This window comes from Candoia aspera, chromosome 7, assembly GCF_035149785.1.
Source record: "Candoia aspera isolate rCanAsp1 chromosome 7, rCanAsp1.hap2, whole genome shotgun sequence".
Classification (NCBI taxonomy): Eukaryota; Metazoa; Chordata; class Lepidosauria; order Squamata; family Boidae; genus Candoia; species Candoia aspera.
The window spans coordinates 31,691,932-31,714,126 of NC_086159.1; the positions used below are offsets into that span (position 1 = coordinate 31,691,932).

At 40.8% G+C, this 22,195-nt stretch overlaps 1 protein-coding gene across 2 annotated transcripts in view; it reads right to left on the bottom strand.

The window, feature by feature from the left end:
- The window catches only part of TCF20 (transcription factor 20), a 65,180-nt gene that overhangs the window by 14,442 nt on the left and 28,543 nt on the right, over nucleotides 1-22,195 (bottom strand). The window lies entirely within an intron of this gene.

Consider the following 22,195-nt stretch of genomic DNA (forward strand, 5'->3'; position numbering starts at 1 on the left):
GTATATGGATTTAAATGGAGATCTGTCATTTACTCAAGGGTTTTAAACTGTTATAATGTAGAATGTAGTATTTTGAATTTTTAAAGTTACCATTATATGGTTTTCATTACACTCAAGTTCAAGAAATATATTATTAAATAATTGTCACAAAAAACTGTAACAATGCAGATATTTTAATTACTCATGTTCTTTTTTTATTGTTCAAAGAATGCCCTCTGGATGCCCATCACAATTCCACAATGAAAAGTGTCAGGATGCCATAGGGATCTTCATAGCATGGAAACTACTTTGATTGTGGACTTGGATGACCTGTAAAGAGAGTTATGGGACTGCAACCCTCCTGATCCTCCTTGTTCTCTTAGCAGCTTTCAATACCATTGACCATGGTATCCTTCTGGACCATCCCTAAAGGACTGGAGTGAGGGGACTATCTTGCAACGGTTCCCCTTCTTTCTGAAGGGATAGTTCCAGCTGGTAGGGGGTGAAAGAGATCTGCCTAGAGACCTCTGCTCTGGGGAGAGCTTCAGTGCTCTCTACATTAAGCAACTGGGGAAGGTTATCTGTTGGCACAGGATCATGTATCATCAACATACAATAATACCCAGCTATGCATCACACTCCCAGGCCAAACAGGAAATGCTCCAGGCACTGGTTAGTGCTGACACAGTGCCTGGAGGCTGTCAGGGCATGGATGAGGAGGAACAGACACCCTCCAAGATGGAGTAGCTTTGAGTTTGTGAACCTAATGATTCCAAGGAAATACTGTCTTTGACTCGGAACAGGGTTATAGTCCCCTGTTCAGAGGTGGTTCACATGGACATGGAGCTAATACTGAGATGGCCAGGCTCACAGCATTAAGAACTCTGTCCATTTCCTTGGGACTAACAGGAGTAAGATTAAGCTTCAGTCAACTCTGCAGGACTTGCATCAAGGCTGGAGTCCAGCTTGGAGCAAATCTGAGCAACTTTATCTACTTTAATTTATTTATTTATTAAATTTGTTACCGCCCATCTCCTCCGAACAGAGGGACTCTGGGCAGTTTATAGCATAAAACAGTAACTATACAATAAAATTCCAATATAAAATATAGACTAAAACAATTTAAAAACTGCCAAATATAATAAAATCCCGATGGCTATGGTCTCATTCAGTCCTTGTGTAGAAGGGGCACCTCAAGGCACTAGCCAACCCCAAGTATGATTATTCTCCTCCCTGCCCCAAGCTCAATTCCCTCCGGAAGGCTAGGAGCTATGGGGCTAATCTCACCTCCAAGAGAAAGATGTTCCAAAGGGCAGGCACCACTGCAGAGAAGGCCCGCCTCCTGGACCCCTCATCCTCCATGAGGACCCCCAATTACACACCGGGTCTGTCTGGGGCATTGCAACCCCATCCAGAACTAAAGGTGACAAAGTCCCGGATACAGCAGAACCCTTAACCCTTAACCCAGAACCCTTAACCCACAGCCATCTTACCAGGATTCAGCCGAAGCCTGTTGTTCCCCATCCAGACCCCCCCAGCCCCCAGACACTCAGAGAGGGTGGTCAAAGCATCACTTACTTCACCCGGGATGGAGATATACAATTGAATATCGTCAGCATACTGATGATACCTCATCCCATGGTGATGGATGATCTCACCCAGCGGTTTCATGTAGATGTTAAATAGGAGAGGAGAGAGAACTGAACCCTGCGGCACCCCACAAAGGAGGGGTTGAGGGTCGGATCTCTCATTCCCTATCACCACCGATTGGGACCGGCCCTGGAGGAAGGAGGTGAACCAGTGCAGAACCATGCTGCCCAGCCCCAACTCCCTTAGCCGACCCAAAAGGATACCATGGTCGATGGAATCGAAAGCCGCTGAGAGGTCAAGAAGAGCAAGGATGAATGCACTACCCCCATCCCGCTCCCGCCAAAGATCATCCATAAGTGCGACCAATGCCGTTTCCATCCCATATCCGGGCCTGAAACCTGACTAAAGGGGTCTAGATAATTCATTTCCTCCAGAACCCTCTGGAGCTGTAATGCCACCACTTTCTCAACCACTTTCCCCAAAAAGGGGAGGTGGGAGACTGGACGAAAATTATCCAGTACAGTAGGGTCCAGCAATGGTTTCTTGAGGAGGGGTTGCACCAGCGCCTCCTTAAAGGCAGTTGGGAATACCCCCTCCTTCAAGGATGTATTGACCATTGCCTGGACCCAGCCACATATCACCTCCCAAGATGCCTTCACCATCCAGGAGGGACATGGGTCTAGATGACAAGTGGTGGCATTTACTGTCCTGAGGATCCTGTCCACTTCCTCGGGTCCAACAGGATCAAACCGTTCCCAGATAACATGGTAAGTACGCTCCCTTGGTATCTCCACAGACCATACATGCACAGCACATTCCTCACAGCAGCCCTGTGAATAAGTCTCCAGCTCCACCTTCCTGAGAAGGGGCCAGGTCACTCAAAACAAGGCCACTGGGCAGCTATCTGTGGACACAATAAAAGCAGGAAAGTAATAATACTTTGTTACCCTTACTGCAGGGGTCCCCAACCCTGGGCCACGGACCGGTACCGGTCCATGGCCTGTTAGGAACTCGGCCGCACAGCAGGAGGTGAGTGAGCGAATTTACAGCTGCTCCCCATTGCTTGCATTACCACCTGAGTTCCACCTCCTGTCAGAGAAAACAAGCCCACTGGCTGCTATCTCCAAATGGCACGAAGAAAAAAGAGTAAAAGGTCGGGAAAAAGAGGAAGTGCTTGAATCATCCCAAAACCATCCCCCCCGGTCCGTAGAAAAATTGTCTTCCATGAAACCGGTCCCTGGTGCCAAAAAGGTTGGGAACTGCTGCCTTACTGCGATGAGGTAGGCCTTAACAGCAGCTGTAGCTCATGCTTGATTGCTTCACCTGTCATTCTCCAGTGATGCTCTAAGCACCTCCTCCCCGACTTTGTAACTCAAGCAGAGCACCAAATTCTGCAGGAGGGGAGAGACTGTATAGGCATGAACTGATTTAAAGCCCTGGTCACCCTCTCATTCCAAGCAGCGACTAAGGCTTGAAGTCAGGCCGTGCATCAAAACTTCAGGGACAACCGCAAGCTCCCTCTGGAATCCTGTTAAGCTCAACAGGTGCCTGGGTTGATTAATCAAATAGGTCACATCTCTCTGTGGCAGGCAGCAACCCCAGAACACTCCAAGTGATTTGACCATGACAGGAGAGTAATAGTGGCCTCCCCAAACTACAAACCACACTATCACTGCCCAGCAGGAAGACCAGATATAAAGTGTGTCCACTGTTATGCGCTGGGTCATACACATCTATGCCACAGGATCAGAAGGTTGTATTATACATATTATTCAAAAAAAATTACTGGAAAGGTAGCATACATTGAGAAAGCCTTATTCTCTCATTCTGAAGTCAGAAGAAAGACAACAGGTGAGGCATCCCCTGGAATACAGATGATGACAGCAGGAACTATCAAGTCACTAACCTAAGGAACATAGTGGGGCAAAGGAGTGAAGACTTCGATGATTTCTGTGTAAGGAGTTTTGAGACATCCAACCTTCTATTCTATGAGCTCTGCCTTGCCACTACAGGGTCCAGAACAAAGAAATAAGGTGAACTAAAGTCTGGATATCCATATCTTACTCTTTGAAGAAGCGTGGCCCAGAATTTTGTTTCCCTTTTCATTTTTAATAAACACATTCTTACATCAACTTCTTCCAAAAACAGGTAGTCTTTGCTTAGCAACTGCTTCAGTTAGCGACTGTTCACAGTTACAATGGTGATGAAAAAGTAACTTTATGACCAATCCTTGCATTTACGACCCTCACAGGTCTGTAAAGCAAAGGAAAGCTGAAGTAAGATCATAAGTACAGTCACAGTTTCACTTAGCAACCTCTTCGCTTAATGACCAAGTTGCTGGTCCCAATTGTGGTCACTAAACAGGGACTACCTGTACTATCCTTCTCCTGTACTTATTAGGTTTGGTTCCAGAACATGAGAGTATCTAATGATCTGTACATGTAACTCTAAGAAAGTTAAAAAGACTTCAGTACTTCAAAATATACATGGACAAATCATATTTTTTTACTGTGTAGGGGAACATTCAAATGGCTATGATGGAACCTTTTAAAAATAACATACTAATCTTCTATTTAAAAATAGTTCATGGAGAAACAGAAATACCATCTTCCACCAGAAATCTGAAGTGGCATAGTCTATAACATTTCATTTTGCTGCAGGTGAAGGCACAAGCACTAACATATTTTACTCTTAACAGACTTTCTCTGAGGCATAATCAAACTGCCTATCCACTGAGCTAACAAGGGAGTAGCTTATTGTCCTAGGAAGCTCAACATCCAGAACAAAGCTCAACATCCAGAACAAGTAAAAAGAACTGCATTAAATGTTTAATGGGAAATCTGAAGGAAAGCCCAGGACAGGTATAAAACTGAGTCCAGGAGAATCTTTGTAATAAAAATTAGGTAATAAAAAACTATGACCATGTCTTCATCCATGAATATTGGAGGAAGGATTGCCTAGCACAATGGTGAATAGGACCCTACTAAATGTTGCTGACAACTCACACTGCTCTGAAGTATGAGGGTCAAACTGCTTGGACCAAGCATTGCACTGCAGAAAGGACCTCTGCAAAAAGGACTCCAGAGGACCTGCTGTCCAGCCCCACTTGACTTAGCAGGTGGTTAACCCACACTCTTTCACTAAAGGACTGGCTGAAAAATGGTCAGATTAATATTTTTCATCTCTATGAACTGGAGGAACAGCAGAATCTTGGAAACCTTTCTCCGACATGGTACTATTTCTGCTCTCCAGAATTTATCCCATTTGCTTATGTTAGATAATTGCTAGTTTTGTATTCATTTTGATCATTTGCTGTGGAAAAGAAGCTTGTGTTTGGAGGTAGAGCCTGCTGATCGTTGTTTTTTGCAAAGTAGTAGAACTATTAATTGGGGGCCTTCCCTCATTATATAAGAAAAACATTGGTGACTCAACCCTGATTGGATGGGAATAGCAGATAAAATGTTACATTTTCTACCCTTTTCCCCCTTCCCAGTTTGCGTTCATTCATTCAATGAAACCAAATGGGTTGATGAAACTACTGCATGTGAACACATAATAAAATCTGTTTATTATGGGTGGAGGGATAATGCGCCTTGGGAAACCTATTGCTGGAGAAGCAAGGGATTTTCTAAGATAATGCACAAAATCTATTGCCTAAACCCCACATGACTCAATGACACTCTGCATAGAATACACTGGGGCTCCAGTCCCTGTGCCTTCCTATCAACAGTTAGATACATAGTCACTTCTGCTGGCTATCTCACAAAGCTAGAAACACCCAGTCATAGGAAAGGTTCCTCCCTTGCCCAATGTCATGCTTTCCATCTGCAGTTTTGGATGAAAAATATAAAAAAAGTAGCATTGGCTGAAAGGCTCTGCCCCTTTGATTCTGGAGAGGTGGAAACCACAGAGCATGTACTTGTTTGTTGCTCCATTTATAGAGACATTTGAATCAGATTTATCCCCTCTCTGATCAGAAGATACCTTGATCGCTTAGATTTGGCCTATGCCCAGATGCTACTTATAGATGAACTGCCATTTATTAGAGCGCATAAGGCTAGGTTTTGTGCAGCAGCATGTAAGATCTGCCAGACCTTGACAGCTCAAGTTCCTGCTACATACTGTAGAAATATTTTATGTAACTTTAAATATTACGACCTTTTATGTAATTTTAGGTATTTTCTCATTTATAACCTAGACAGATTGCTTCTTTTGGATTTCATTTACAAGTCCCAGTCAGGTTGTTTTATAGATGTATTTTAATTCTGTCTTAATTTTTTTTCACAATTCCAATACAATACATAGGTTCCACAATGATGGAGCTTAGGAAGATGCTAGGCATTTCATAACTCCAAAGGGGCATTTGTGGTAGAAAGAAAATGTTACCATCCCCCCCACCCAAATACATTTTTCCAAAGAAAAATAAACTGTCAGCTCAACTATAAACATTTAGACACACAGAATGTTGATTAGAGCATCAGGCAACAGAAACAGTATTGAGGAGCAAAGGTACTGGGAGATAACATCTAGAAAAGCAACTTTTATTCAAAGAATAAAAGTCTAACTCAATGAGCAATTGTCCTTGTACAACCATCCTCATTACCTCACTATCCTGACCTTATCAATGTACATAGTCAATTAACACATATTACGATATCAAATCAATTATTCTGCTGTACTAATAATTCATTCATTTCTTTCTCCCTCTAGCTAAATCTTCGTAACAGGATTGCATCACTGCTTTCTTTTAGGTTAACTGCTGTCGCCTCTAGTATCATAATAAATAATTTGTGCTTCAGGGGAAGAGTGTGCCTGATCCCTGTTATTAAAGAACTATCAGGAGAAGTTTCTACTAACCAATAAATATTCAATTCACTAGCATCCTAACCTTTGTCCCATACCTATTATTCCTTACTTGTCAAAACATCTCTACTTCAGAAATACCATTTACTTGGATCAGGGGCAAGTATTCCACATATCTAGTTGCATGGCCTCCTCCATCAATTCCACATACCGAGACAATCTGCTAGTGCAAATTCAGGTATGGAAACAGCACCACTGTTTTAGTTATCTGCAAATGGTTAAGGAAGAACATCTATAATGCCCACCCGGGCATCCAGAGAGGGCATGCTATGGACCCCTTCTGTTAAAGAGTTTCATCTGACAGGGTCACAGAAGCGTGCCTTCTCTGCCGTAGCTCCTGCCCTTTGGAACATTCTCCCGCCAGAGGTGAGACAGACCCCTTCACTCCTGGACTTCTACAAACAATTAAAGACCTGGTTTTGTCACCATGCCTGGAGTGGGAGGGAGAATAGTCACTCCTGGGGACGGATAGCTCCCTAGAATGGCCATGTTTTACTTGCGGATTTATACAGAACTTTTAGCCATCTGGACTCCATCATATTTATATTTTATTATGTACTATATTTATTGTATAGTTTTATATTGCATTGTTTTAACTGTGTTTTATTGTAAACCGCCCAGAGTCCCTCCTTGGGGGGAGATGGGCGGTGATAAATTTGATTAATAAATAAATCATGGGATGGTGCTGTAGTATTTACCAGTGAAATTTTATCATAAAATTGGAAGCAATGGATAAAACCTGGGGGAAGAATTATTGCTCCCTTCCCTCATTAAAACCGATTTTAGGAAAAACTGAAATATACCCAGTACTTATTTTTAACATTCTTCACAAATGTGAGATTACCCTTTATGAATACATTATGGTATGGATAATGCATTTTATAAAAACACTGTATATAAAATGAAACAATATATTATACATTTCCTGACTAAAATGTTTTAATTTTGCTGCAAATGGAGATACAAACTGTTGCATTCTATAGCACCAGTATATTTTCCCTGTTTCAAACTCACAGCTCTCCAAATTCTGCAGCCTACAACAATACATCGTATGAGCTGAAGACATTGCCTACAAAGGCAGGATGCTAAGTGCCAGGCAGAAACACAAGGTGAGCTACAGGAAGCAATCTAGTAAAAGGAGCAGCCTAGTAGCAACAATCTAATCACTTGCCTCAAACCAACCCAGTGGGTCTCCCAGTAATAGTGATGCCAGGTCAGCTGGGCTGCACAGTTGGCATCCTGAGGCCTTTTGCATCAAGCTGCCCTGCCTTCAGGAACCCCTGCTCATTCTTGTGTTATGGTCCATGGCGGGTGCTGCTTCTGAAGTAGTGCTGAGCTCTCAGGCAGGGGCAGCAGAGAGGCTAGGGCAGGCCAAGGAGGGAAAGGAGAAGGCAGCCAAGAAGGAGGGCAATCAGGTCTGGCCACCCTGCCTCTAGAGTTTGGAGTTTATAGAGTTATTGCCCCCTTGGGCAGCAATAACTGCAACTAAAAGTTTCCAGTAACTATTGATCAGTCCTGCACATCAGCATGGCAGAATTTTAGCCCATTCCTTCTTACAGAACAGCTTCAGCTCAGGGACATTGGTGGGTTTTCTTGCATGAACTGCCCATTTCAGGTCCTTCCACATCATTTCTATAGGATTATGGTCAGGACTTTGACTTGGCCATTCCAAAACATTAACTTTAGGACTCTGACTTGGCCATTCCAAAACATTAACTTTCTTCTGCTTTAACCATTCTTTAGTTGTACAACTTTCATGTTTTGTGCTGTTGTCTTGCTGCATGACCCACTTTCTCTTGACTTCAGTTCATGGACAGATATTCTGATATTTTCCTGTAGAATCTGCTGGTAGAATTCAAAATTCACAGTTCCATCAATAATGGCAAACCATCCCAGTCCAGAGGCAGCAGAACAGGCCCAAGACATGATAGCGTCACCATGTTTTACAGATGGGATAAATTTCTTACACCGGAGTGCAGTATTTCCCTTTTGCCAAACATAAAACTTTTCATTCAAGCCAAAAAGTTCTGTTTTGGTCTTATCCATCCACAGAACATTCTTCCAATAGCCTTCTGGCTTATCCACATGGTCTTTCGCAAACTGCAGATGGGCAGCAATATTCTTTTTTGGAAAGTAGTGGCTTTCTTCCTGCCGTGTACACTGATGTTGTTCAGTGTTCTCCCGATGGTGGTCTCATGAACACTGACATTCACCAATACAGGAGAGAACTTTGGTTCCTTAGACATTACCCTGGGCTTCTTTGAGACTTCCTGGCGTATTACATGCCTTGCTCTTGGTGTGATCTTGGTTGGTTAACTACTCCTAGGGAGGGTAACAGTTTGTACACAATCTGCCTGACAGTGGACTGTTGGAGTCCAAACTCTTTGGAAATAGTTTTGTGACCTTTTCCAGCCTGGTGAAAATCAACAACTGTTTTTTGGAGGCCCTCAGAAAGCTCCTTTGTTTGAACCATGACACACTTCCACATACCTGTGTTGTGATTTTGATAATGCATACCCAGAATTCTGTTCTTTAAATAAGACAGGACCTCCCACACCCGCATCTGATTATCATCCCATCGATTGAAACACCTAACTCTAATTTCCCGTTCAAATGAACTGATAATCCTAGAAGTTCACATACTTTTGCCACACACAAATATGTAGCTTTGGATCATTTTCCTCAATAAATAAATGAACAAGTATAATGCTTTTGACTCATTTGTTTAACTGGGTTCTCTTTATCTATCTTTAAGATGTGCGGAGAACAGATCATGTTTTGGGTCATATTTATGCAGAAATATTGAAAATTCCGAAGTGTTCACAAACTTTTAAGCACCATTGTAAGTATATTCTAAATCCAGGAAATCAGAGCAGATTTTCTTCCCCATTACTGCTAGCGTTTTGTTACCTGCGAAACCATAGCCATTTCAATGTGCTTCAGTTGATGACTTATGACTTCTGCTTCTGATCCCTGAAGTTGCTATAATTCTCTGCAGATTTTGCTATTGTTTTAATTGCACATTTTCATTTAAGTTATCTGTACTGTTAGCAGCCTTAAATAAAGTATCAGGTAGGTAGAATATTGTTTATAAATAAATAGATAACACTATGCATAGATATTTTATCTGCTCATAATCTTGCCATGTTTAATTCTGTCCTATATAAAAATACCAGAAGATGGCAGCAAATTTCTTGAAAGTTGAAACATGCTATAGCTTTAAAGCCAAGGATCTTTCCTGTTTTCACATTAGGAATCACTTTTATGAAGTGTTATAAAAAATATGATTTCATATTGCACCCAAGTTTAGCATTCTCTATCCTAGAAAAGTTGCAAATGCTTAGATAAGAACTCCAGTTAAAGTAACCAATATGGAAATTGGTAACTTGTTAAACTGTCTCTTTCCCAGAATTCATCCTGCATCTACACTGTGCGCACAATTATTAGGCAAGGTGTATTTTTGAGGATGAATTTCATTATTGAACAACTACAGTGCTGTCAATCCAAAATGTTAATAAACCTCAAACCTGAATATTTAAGAAAGTAAAAGTGAGGTTTTGACTTTCTTAGGAGCATATCTATGTATGCACAATTATTGGGCAACTATTAGTGTGCAGAATTATTATGCAACTAGTGGCGCTGCAGGTTAAACCGCTGCGCTGCTGAGCTTGCCGATCGGAAGGTCGGCGGTTCGAAACCGTGCGGCGGGGTGAGCTCCCGTTGCTCGTCCCAGCTCCTGCTCACCTAGCAGTTCGAAAACATGCAAATGTGAGTAGATCAATAGGTACCGCTTCGGCGGGAAGGTAACGGCGTTCCGTGTCGTCATGCCGGCCACATGACCACGGACGGGTCTACGGACAACGCCGGCTCTAACGGCTTAGAAACGGAGATGAGCACCGCCCCCTAGGGTTGGACATGACTGGACTTTACGTCAAGGGAAACCTTTACCTTTACCTATTAGTGTGCAGAATTATTATGCAACTACATGAAAAACGAAAATTCCCCCATCTCACTCGTTTATTTTCATTTGTTAAAGTGAGAATAATAAACAAACAACTCAAAATTTACAAATAGACATTTCTGACATTTCAAACAAAAAATCAGAGACCAATATAGCCACTCTTCTTTGCAATAACAGTCATAACCTTCCATTCATGGAGTCTGTCAGTTTCTTGATCTGTTGACGATCAACTTTTTGTGCAGCAGCAACCACAGCCTCCCAGACACTGTTCAGAGAGGTGTACTGTTTTCCTTCACCGTAAATCTCCCGTTTGAGAAGGGCCCACAAGTTCTCAATAGGGTTTAGGTCAGGTGAGGAAGGGGACCATGTCATTATTCTTTGATCTTTGAGGCCTTTACTGGCTAGCCATGCAGTGGAGTACTTTGATGCATGCGATGGAGCATTGTCCTGCATAAACATCATGGTCTTCTTGAAAGATGCAGACTTTTTCCTGTACCACTGCTTGAAGAAAGTGTCTTCTAAAAACTGGCAGTAGGTTTGGGAGTTGATTTTGAGTCCATCTTCAGCCCGAAAAGGTCCATCTAGCTCATCTTTAATCATACCAGCCCATTCCAGTACCCCACCTCCACCTTGCTGGCGTCTGAGTCAAAGTGGAGCTCTGTGCCCATTACTGATCCAGCCACGGGCCCATCCATCTGGTCCGTCAAGAGTCACTCTCATCTCATCAGTCCATAAAAGCTTTGAAAAATCTGTCTTCAGATATTTCTTGGCCCAGTCTTGCCGTTTCAACTTATGTGTCTTGTTCAGTGGTGGTCGAGTTTCAGCCTTCCTTACTTTGGCCACGTCTCTGAGCGCTGAACACCTTGTACTTCTGGGCACTCCAGGTAGGTTGCAGTTCTGGAATATGACAGCACTGGAGGATAATGGCTTCCTGGTAGCTTCACGTTTGATTCTTCTCAAATCTTTGGCAGTTAATTTGCGTCTTTTTTTCTCAACACGTTTCTTGCGACCCTGTCGACTATTTGCAACAAAACGTTTGATGGTTCTGTGGTCACGCCCCAATATCTTAGCAATTTCAAGAGTGCTGCATCCCTCTGAAAGACTTTTTACAATTTTTGACTTTTCAGAGTCAGTTAAATCTCTTTTTTGGCCCATTTTGCCTGAGGAAAAGAAGCTGCCTAATAGTTATGCACGCCTTGATATAGGGTGTTGATCTCCTTAGGCCACACCCTCCCTCATTACACTAATACACATCACCTGATGTGCTTATATCCAATAAGCATTCAGGTTTATACAGCTTGGAGGTGGAAAATATGCATAAAAATGATATGGTCAAAATACTCACTTGCCTAATAATTGTGCACACAGTGTATAAGCTAGTTTTAATATTACAATTTAGTAGTTACACATGACATTCAACTATCATTAAAACACATACATCAAACAATCATCTTAAAAGCTGAAAAAACACAATTTTCATCATAAACCCAAGAGTCTACCTTAACAGTTGACTGAGTTAAATAATTAATAGTACACAATACCCTAATCAAGGAAGTATTAACTCAGTCAATCAACCAAGCAGCAAACAACAGCCTAACCAAGGAACTACCAAGGAGAAAACAACACACCCACCAACACAAGCAGGGCAAGCCACTGGATATAAACAGAGAGCAAACCTCACTCCCTTCTCACACTGAAGATGTTGCCTAGTCTGGCAATGAAACGTCTCCAAGAAAACAATAAGGTTCAGAGAGCACCAAGGACTCCATGCTTCAACCCTGAGCTACAAATATTCTCCTCGATTGGTAAACACAACTATATGACCTGAATGAAATTAAAATGTCACCTGGAAAGCCAACGAAAGTTAAATTTAAAAGAAGGAAGGGAGCAAGCACAAGAACAATTCATTTCAAGAACCAGCATTCCAAGGATCTATGTGGCAGATTTTAGAACTGGATACATACACTACAGTATTGTTGTGAAAAAATGGCATGGCTGTGACTTCCATATACTAACCAGAAATCAAGCTTCACTCAAATGAAACTTTAATCTGAAATAACAGGAAAATAACTATTTCAGTATGTGAAATCTAGAATTGATCATTCAGAATGCAGAAAACAAGATAAAATAGTGAATCAAGTCTGTAGAATAAAGCACAAAAGATTCTGAAGATTCCTTCCAATCCCATAAGAGAGAAATTATCTGTCTTGTCCATAGAGAAATCCTATTTTGTTTTCTAATGCAAAAATTAGTTGATAGTGTTTATGCTCCATAGCAAAACTATGTAGGTGAAACTATCTTTGTAATAATTACATTTATCATTGGATAACATTCCTAACATAGATTTATTTAACTTTTATAGCTGCCCATGTGACTACCGTTGGCTCCAAGCAGCTTACAAAGTGAAAAATCCAGAAACAATACAAAATCAACCAAAAAATAACTGCAGAAATAATTTAAAACAATAAAACTATTAAAACCATAAAAATATAATCAGTGGGAGAACACCATTCATTTTCCTAAAAATACAACCATTTAGTAGGCTCTCCACCAACTTCCCTGGATCCTCAGGTCAGATGACAAAGCAATGTCTTCAGGATCTTCCAGAAGGTCAACAAGACTGGGCCAATCTCATCTCAGGAGGGGGGATGATGTTCCAAAGGACAGGCGCTACGGCTGAAAAGGCTCTCCCCCCCAGTCCCGTTAGATGACATTGCTTTGTATTATTTATTTATTTAAATTTCACCCCACCTTTATTATTTTTAAAATTAACTCAAGGCGGTAAACATACTTAATACTCCTTCCTCCTATTTTCCCCACAAAACCCTGTGAGGTGAGGTGAGGTGAGCTGAGAATGCGCGACTGCCCCAGGTCACCCAGCCAGCTTTCATGCCTAAGGCAGGACTAGAACTCAGCCTCCTAGTTTCTAGCCCAGCACCTTAACCACTAGACTAAACTGGCTGCTGCTGCTATTATTATTATTATTTTATCCTGCCTTTTGGGGGGGGGGGATAAAGTGAACAAACTTATTTAATACTCTTGCCTCCTCCTATTTTCCCCACAACACCAATCCTGTGAGGTGGGTTGGGCTGAGAGAGAGTGACTGGTCCAAAGTCACCCAGCTGGCTTTTATGCCTAAGGGAAGCCTAGAATTCACAGTTGCCTGGTTTCTAGGTCAGCACTTTAACTACTATAGACCTTGTTTACCGACTGTCTTGTGAAGCGACCGTTCAGAGTTACAAAGGTGCTAAAAAATTACTTTGCAACCAAGGTGTGCATTTACAACTTTTGCAGCGTCTCTCTCTGTCACATGTTCACCATTACAGTCAGATAGTACTTGTTGTCTTGTGCCCAACTCTTCCCTGCCCCCGTGCAGTGTAGACAGTTTGCTTAAGCAAGCAATTTCTTCCTCAGCTGCTTTTCCCCTCAGCAGGACACTTTTCCCAAAAGGTGCTAACCACAAGTTGACAAGCTCAGCCCTGTGACCTTAATTAGTGGCTTAGAGGTGCTGCCTGTAACTGACAAGACTTTAATCACTTTCATACCTTCAGCATTTGTTTGCCTCCTAAGTGGCTTGGGGCCCAGAGCCACAAGCATATTAGGCAAACAGGCAGTGCTAGCGCATTCCTTTCAATGTGTATTCCCCATTGTGTGCCTGCTTACTCTCTTGTAATCCCTTCCTCTCCAATGAATGTAAATACAAACATTAATTCTGTTCTTGTTAATTATCCCAGTGCCAGGGTGAGCATTCCAAAGGGTAGGGGAGTGGGGAAAAAGGAAAGCTAAAGTAAAATCACAGTCACAGTCACATGATTTTCCACCTAGTGGCCATGTCACTTAGTGACTGAGTTGCTGGTCACAACTGTGGTCACTGAAAAGGACTACCTGTACACCAAACTGGTTCTCCTTGTAAATGGGACCTGTAACATGCCCTTTCTGCAAGATGTGATGGAATGGATAGTTGTGACTGGGGTGAGGCAGTCCTTCGAATATTCTGGTCCCATGCCATGTAGGGCTTTATAGGTCATCGCCAGCACCTTGAATTGAACCTGGAAGCAAATCTGTAGCCATGCAGCTCGTGGACCAGAGTGTCATGTTCACTGTTTCAATGTATAGTATACATCGTAATGTTTCACATGTCATGGGGCTGGCGTGCGTTTCTGTTTGGGAGGGAGCTGCTGTGAAACCTTGTACCAAGCTCTGTATCTGTGTTCATTACAATGGAATGTGTTTGGGTTATGTTCTCTGTTCAAGGACTTTTCCCGCAGACCATCAGAAACCATTAGGAGCACCTGGGATTGTGAACTTGGGAAGATTCCACGGGGGGAGGGATCTCATTTACACCAAGGGTTTTTAGTTTGCATTTGGTGCGCTTTCATCATTCTCAGCTTTCTTTGTGATCCTGCACACTATTCTTTAATAAATCAGATATCTTTGAATTCCTGCTCATGAGTCTGATAGTGTTTTAGAATAGGCAACCATTACACAGAGATGTAATGTGCCCTGATCTAGGTGCACACATAACTGCCCATGCTGCTACATTTTGCACCAACTAAAGCTTCTGTATACTTTTCAAGGGCAACCCCACGTAGAGTGCATTACAGTAATCCATATGGGAGGTGACCAGGGCATGAGTGACTTGAGCATAGGGCCTCTCAATCCAAGAATGAGTGCAACTGGTGCACAATCTGAAGTTGTGCAAAGGCCCTCCTAACCATGACTGCTACCTGCTCTTCAAGCAGGAGTTTTGAGTCCAGAAGGACCCCCAGACTGCACACCAGATCTGTTTGGGGCAGTGCTACCCTATCCAGAATTAAAGATGATAAAGTGTCAGATCTTGGCGGCCCCAAGACCCAAAGCCACTCAGTCTTGCCAGGGTTGAGTTGAAGTCTTTGTTCCCCATCCAGACCCCTACAGCTTTCAGGCACCAGGACAGGATGTCAACAGCATCGCTTACTTCACCAGGGGTGGAGATATAAAGCTGGGTATCATCAGCATACTGATGGCTATTGATGACCTCACCCATGTAGATGTTAAACAGGAGTGGAGAAAGTACCGAACCCTGTGGCACCCCCCACTGTAGGGGCTGAGGGCAGGACCTCTTGTTCCTGATCAACATCGGCTAGAAGCAGCCATGAAGGAAGGAGGAGAACCACCACAAAACAGTGCCACCTACCCCCAACCCTCATAGCCAGTCCAGAAGAATGCCATTATGTGCTAGTCAATGGTGCTAAAGGCTGCCATGAGATTAAGCAGAGCAAGGATGAATGCACTACCCCATCCTGCTCCTGTCAGAGGTCATCTAAAAGTGCGACCAATGCTGTTTCAGTCCCATACCCAAGCCTGAAACCTGACTGAAACGGGTCCAGATAATCTCTTTCATTCAGGATCCAGTAAAGCTGCTGTGCTACCACCCTCTGAACAACCTTCCCTAAAAAAGGAAGGTTGGATACTGGACAAAAATTGTGTTGGGTCTAGTGAGGCATCTTGAGGAGGAGGCAGGCCAATGCCTCTTTAAGCGGCGGAGGAATCACCACCACCACCACCCTCGAAGAAGAATTTACCACTACCAAAACCCAACCACACACTGCCTCCTAGGAAGCCTTCACCAGCCAGGAGAGGCATGGGTCTGATAAGCAGGTGGCTGAACTCACAGTCATGAGGACCCTGCCCCTTCCTGAGGTCCAACAGATTCAAACTCCTCCAAAATAACATGGCTGGACTGCACCCCAGGCACCTCCACAGGACCTGTACCAAGACTAGCATCTAACTTTATCACATGATCTATCATCAGAGATCCTTACTTCAAATCAGAGATGCAAAAAGTATGGCCCATCAATACCCTTATATGGTTCCACAGAATATATGGGGACAAAATTAGGATCCTTTTTAAATGTGAAGATTTGGGAGGTTTTTAAGAGACAAAATGGATGTCTTATACCTGGCAAATACTTAAGGTAATAATTTTATCCCTTAACTCTTGAATCCTTCTCCCAAAGCAGGAACTGTTCCTACTTACTTTTGGAAGTCATCGTACCCAACAACTCATGCAAAGCCTTGTCACCCCTGCCTTACGTACTTATATATTAACAAAATATTCACTTCTACATTGTAATATATATATTTATAACATAGTATGTAATTATATACAAACAAAAATGAAATGAGTTCCGTTATAGCAAAAGAACTCAGATATCTTGCAAGATTTCATATGAGATTCTGGTCAATTTTCTGTTTTAAAAAAGTCCAATGAAATTTTAAAGACTTGAAAAAAGATAATTGCTGTATTACAATTATAAGTATCTTTCATCACTGACCCTGCTGAGAACTGCAGTTCACCATTATTTGGAGAATCACAGGTTACGTGAAACATGAACAACTGTAGAAGTTCTTTTGTATAAATGCAGTCTCCTCAACCATGCATAAGTACCTCAATTTTCTAGGTAAAATAAAGGGATGGCTAAATATCTACAAGTCTTCGTAAGATTAGCAATAAAATATAAACAGATTCTACCTTTTTATATTTTTATCATTATAAAATATCTAAAGTGTATTAAATGTATGAACACTTGCCAGAGACTCTTTACATGCAGTTGTTAAAAATCCATCTCAGTTATTAACTCCTCTCTTCATCGGACAACCAACTCACTCTGATTCACAGAAGACCGTGAATCTTTCATGAGACAGGATAACATGTTTGTCATAGGAGATGAGAAAAGAGGAATGCATTGGACATCCCTAAGAATGTCATTATGCAGGAGCCAGACTTGTTAGGTAGAAGTAGCATCATTGACACCTTTTAAGAGTAGAATTTTATTTATTAATTTAAACAGCTTTTCCTGAAATAGTAGAGAACAGTGGCAACCAGGGGTAGCACAAAATGGGGGAAAAACAAACAGCATGTTCTAAGGGTACTATTGACCAGGCATCCTGGGTCAGCCAGTTTGGCAGAACTGAATCATAGAACATTTCGGCTGTTCTAAGTTTCAGATGAAACAAAATCCAAACAGGAGAATGTCAGTAAGCACTGCCTCCCTCTCCTCTCTGCAGCTCCCAGAATGGCATATCCCACCGGTTCTGGCACGCCCATCTTCTCAGCACCCTCTCTATTCTTTCTAGTCTTGGAATCCTTCCACCTTTGAGTTCTTCATGATCTTCCTTTAGTTTCCTGATAATATGTTTACTTCTATATCAGAATTGGCTGAAACTCCAGTTTGCTGTAATTGAAAACTTTTGGACCTACTTTTGAATGGCAAGCCCTAAGGAACTCCAAATGACTTGATCTGAGGTTGCATTCAGAAAGGTGATACATGCCAACACCGTGCTGTTGTCAATTGTGCTCAAAAGTAGCTTGTTTTTTCAAACAGGAAGTTAACATGTTATAAATAATTTAGTCTAGTTCTCCTGGGTTAGAAACACTGAATTCTATAGAATTTTTCAGTAACTGCATACTAAATATCTCCAAGATTGCAGAGATGTTCTCTATCTAGAAACCTTTTCTTAGCTCTAGAAAAGTTTATTTTTGAAGAAATGTCTTTGAGTTCACAAAACACAAACAAGCAAAAAAAACCTCCCTGATACCTGTAACACAGTTAGCAACACCCAAACAGATAGATAACAGTGGCCATCTGTTAAATAGGATACAAGACAACTCATCTTTACTATGTTCCTTTCCCCTGCTACATGATTCTCTCCTGGCACAAAAGGATGTAACTAAGCCAAACCCCCATATTAACATCACTCTCTTTTAAGAAAGGGTGAGGTTAAAGCTGCCATGTCTTTTCCTGGGATCACACAACAGCTGCAGAGGGCAGCCACACAATTCCAGGATAAGACGCAGCTATTTTAAACAGACAAGCACTAGTTTTGCACTTTGAAGCAGCTTTTTGATAGTGAATCTGAAGCACCCCATAACCCTAGTAGATACAGTATACATTGTTTCTAAAGAAATATACAGTACAGCCTTTGGTGGTACCTTTATTTTAAGATGATACTATTATGTAGTGTAATAAACATTACTTACCTATGGTATTCCTGTTCAGCTGACCCATGATCCATCTTTGAAATCTTCATAGTTGTATGCCTCAAGTCCAGAAAGCAACATACATGCGTGTGCACACACACAGAGACACAATATTTCCATCCTAGCAGTTTCATTATAAGTACTATAACTAAGAAATTATGTTGGCATTTGCTTTATTTATGTATTAATTTGTTAGAGTTATATTACTTCATTAAGTTCAAGGCAGCATAGGTAACTCCCAATTTTTTCCAACAGCCATTGGCAAAGAAGACTGGGCTGGCAAAAAGTGATTGGCCCAAAGTTGTCCAATATGCTTTCTTATTTAAGGATGGTCTTCTACCAGAGTTTCCTTGTTCAACTCCTTAATGATTTCCTATCTATTTTTTGCCTTTATGAAAAAGACAGTAAACCTGAGCACAAGGATTTTTTATACCACTGAGCCACCTGAGGAGCCTTTTTGTCAAACAACAGGTTAATAAAGTATTCAATAAATAACTTCCCAATCAAATCCATCACTTTTTTATGACATTGTAGAATGCCTGACCTGGTATAATTTAATTATTTTACTTCTTAAGAGTTTTTTTTTAATCCATTCAATCATGTCTGATTCTCGGAGACTGCCTGGACAAGTCCCTGCAATTTTCTTTTGGAAGTGGTTTGCCATTGCCTTCTTCCTAGGGCTGAGAGAAAGTGACTGGCCCAAGGTCACCCAGCTAGGTTTGTGCCCAACTCAGTCTCCCAGTTTCAACCCCATTGTCTTAACCACTATGCCAAACTGGCTCTATTCTTAAGGGTTAGATGTGTATTAAATAGAATTTCTGTCAGTACAAGTCTGTTGACTTTCTTACTAAAAAATGGCTTTCATTGCTTACTATGTGTAAAAGTTAAAAGGTTTGCATTCTCAATTACCAAAGTTGAAGCCAACAGGAAAAAAGGGAACTTCACCTTATCTAGCTAGAAGGCAGGGCTAAATCAATCAATCTATTGTTTGATGAGAAATCATAACAAATAATACAAAGCCTAAGTAGGGTAGCTGCTAGACATAATTACAATACATGTAAATCCATCAGAACTTAAACTATGTTACTTAATACAGAAATTCTGTAATTAATTACCAAAGCTTTTGATAAAATCATTCTTCTGTTTAGCAGCTACTCAAATGAAACTTGCCAGTCTCCACAAAAATACCTCCTTAGTTAGATTCATTAGATCAGCTTTTCTCAACCTTTTCACCCTGGAGGAACCTCTGAAATATTTTTCAGGCCTTGGGGAACCCCTGAATATTCAGGTTCAAATTTAGGCCAGAATTTACAAAATTATTTTATTCGTTTCATGGGGAGGCATGAACAGTGTTCTTAAACTAAAAATAAAGAATGAAACTTACCTCTTTAATGTGAAGTTGCCCAAATTTGAAATAATTTTTAAAATAATTTTGTTTACTTTCCTCATTAAAACGAAAGACTTCTATTATCTTTTAGAAGAAAAAGTAAAGGGTTTTCATTCAGCAGCATGGCTCTGATTGAAGAAGCCAAAGCCAGAGACTTCAACTTTAGGCATTTGGGTTACCAGTCTGTTGAACTGGGGCCAAGTTTCATCTTTCTTCAAAAAGTATTTCTCTCAACTGCAACTTGTTTCCATTCTTCGGAATCATGATTTCACTCTTAATTTTTCCCACAATTAGAAATATTTTAGTCAGATACCTGATGTATTTTCAGATACAAATAGAGTCAAGTGGGAACATTGGTTTTCCACAACTATACCAACCCCAGTGCCAGGTGAAAGGGCAGGTTAGATCCACTCAATTTTCCACTACCAGTGAGGGAAGCAAGGAACTCCCTGAATTATTTTAGCTCAATTTAATAATACATACATAGAAAGTTGACTTGTTGATAAGGGCTCTTTGTCAATGTTTGAACTAGGGATAAGGAACATACTTATCAAGAATGGTCAGTTATACATTTTCAGGCAAATCCACCCTACCCCCCTTTTCTTTTCCCCCTTTTAAATTATGTATGACATATTGTGGTTCCAGTTGTTATCCCTATTAATTGAAACAGGATGGTTTGGGAATACTTGAAATGCATATTCAATGAATGCTTGTCATTTTTGTTTCATTATATTGTGATTATTGTTTTCCCCATTTTGGGGATGTAATAAATTAAAAAAAACAGGGGAAAAGTTGAGAAGCAGTGACTAGACCAATAGAGAAATGCAGAAATTTGGAGACACTTTGTACTGGAACTGAAAATCATTAATGGATGTCTTCACATAATTATTTCTCTCTCTTACCAATTCATCCTTGTAAAACATTGGATTTTTTCTTCAGCTTTAAATATGTTTAAAGCATCTCTCCTGTGTATTATTTTTGTAAATCAGCCCTTCTAAAGTGTTAAGTATACAAAGGTATGTGAAAGAAAGTCTCCAAAGTGGTCTAATTTTGTAAATGTGCATTATTTACAAATAATACAAAAAAGGTAAAAAGTACTTTATATTGCCCTTCTTTTGCTACTTGATTAAAGCCACAGTATTATATGCTTACATGAATACCTAAGTGAATGCTTAAAAAAATCAAATAATTCCCGTGGATTAAAAAAACACCTTCAATAATATATGAGAAAAAGTTATTAGTCTAAATAACAGAGAAACATTAGTTTTTAGACACAAAAAATTTACCTGGTTTTATCAACCCTTTCATGTAAAGTAAGTATGTAACAGATTAAATCTCAGAATTTTCAGAGATTTATTTACATGGATAATGCTACTGTTATGCTCCCCGATCAAATGTTCCCAGAACACCTTATTGTACTCGCATCCATTTTGGTCCAACCCGTGTCAGCCTGTGAGTCAACCAGCAGGGAGGGGGAGCATGGTTGGAGTGGGAATCATCTTGTTTGGGTTAGCTCCTTGCACCAAGGTCATCCACGAAGAACTGTTACAGCCATCTGCTGGCACGAGAAGGAGGGGGCACATACTTAAGAGGGCAGTGGGGGGGAATCTGAAGTTACTGTGATTTTAAATAGTAGAAATGCGCAGGAAATTTCATTTGCGACATTTTCTCTGTACTGGATGCTTCGCTTCATTAAAATAGATTTCTAAGCAGAAGCTTATGAGTCATAATTAAATGAATGCATGAGCGTTCCAGCCATCACAGCTACAAATACATAAGTAACAAGATTTTCCATGAGTCCAGCAAGTCCAGCAATGCTGTTCTGTTATATAACATCTTGCTACTGAGCCAGCTTCCTTGTAGCCTATTCTGTGGTATTCTCCAACAACTTTTATAGTTCTACTAATGTGTGGAAATTCAAAGTTCCTCATAATACAGATACAGATGTAGTCATACCTACTTTTTAAATTTAATTATTTGCCTTCAGCAGTAACTTCTGACTTTGTACTACTTACATCATCATGTCTCATTGCATTCTGCTTTTCTCTTCAACTTTGTCCCACATTGTGAACAGTGAAAATACTGAAAATAGTGATAACCTAAATTCCATTGCACTAAACCATTTTGGAAAGAACTACTGGTGTTCAGATAGACAGTAGTAGTTATATTAGTTTCTCAACCTTTATATTGTTCTACGAAAAATATCAACTACAATTTGATTTTCCAATATTAATTTAACATTGAATTTCTACTGGCAAGCATGAATCCTAGAGGACATCAAGCAGTAGTCCTTTTGCTATACTGTCATTATGAACACAACTGCCATAATTATTAATATTACACTTTCAATATTGATTCGCACACATACATGAGTGGGAAGGAAAAGAGCAAC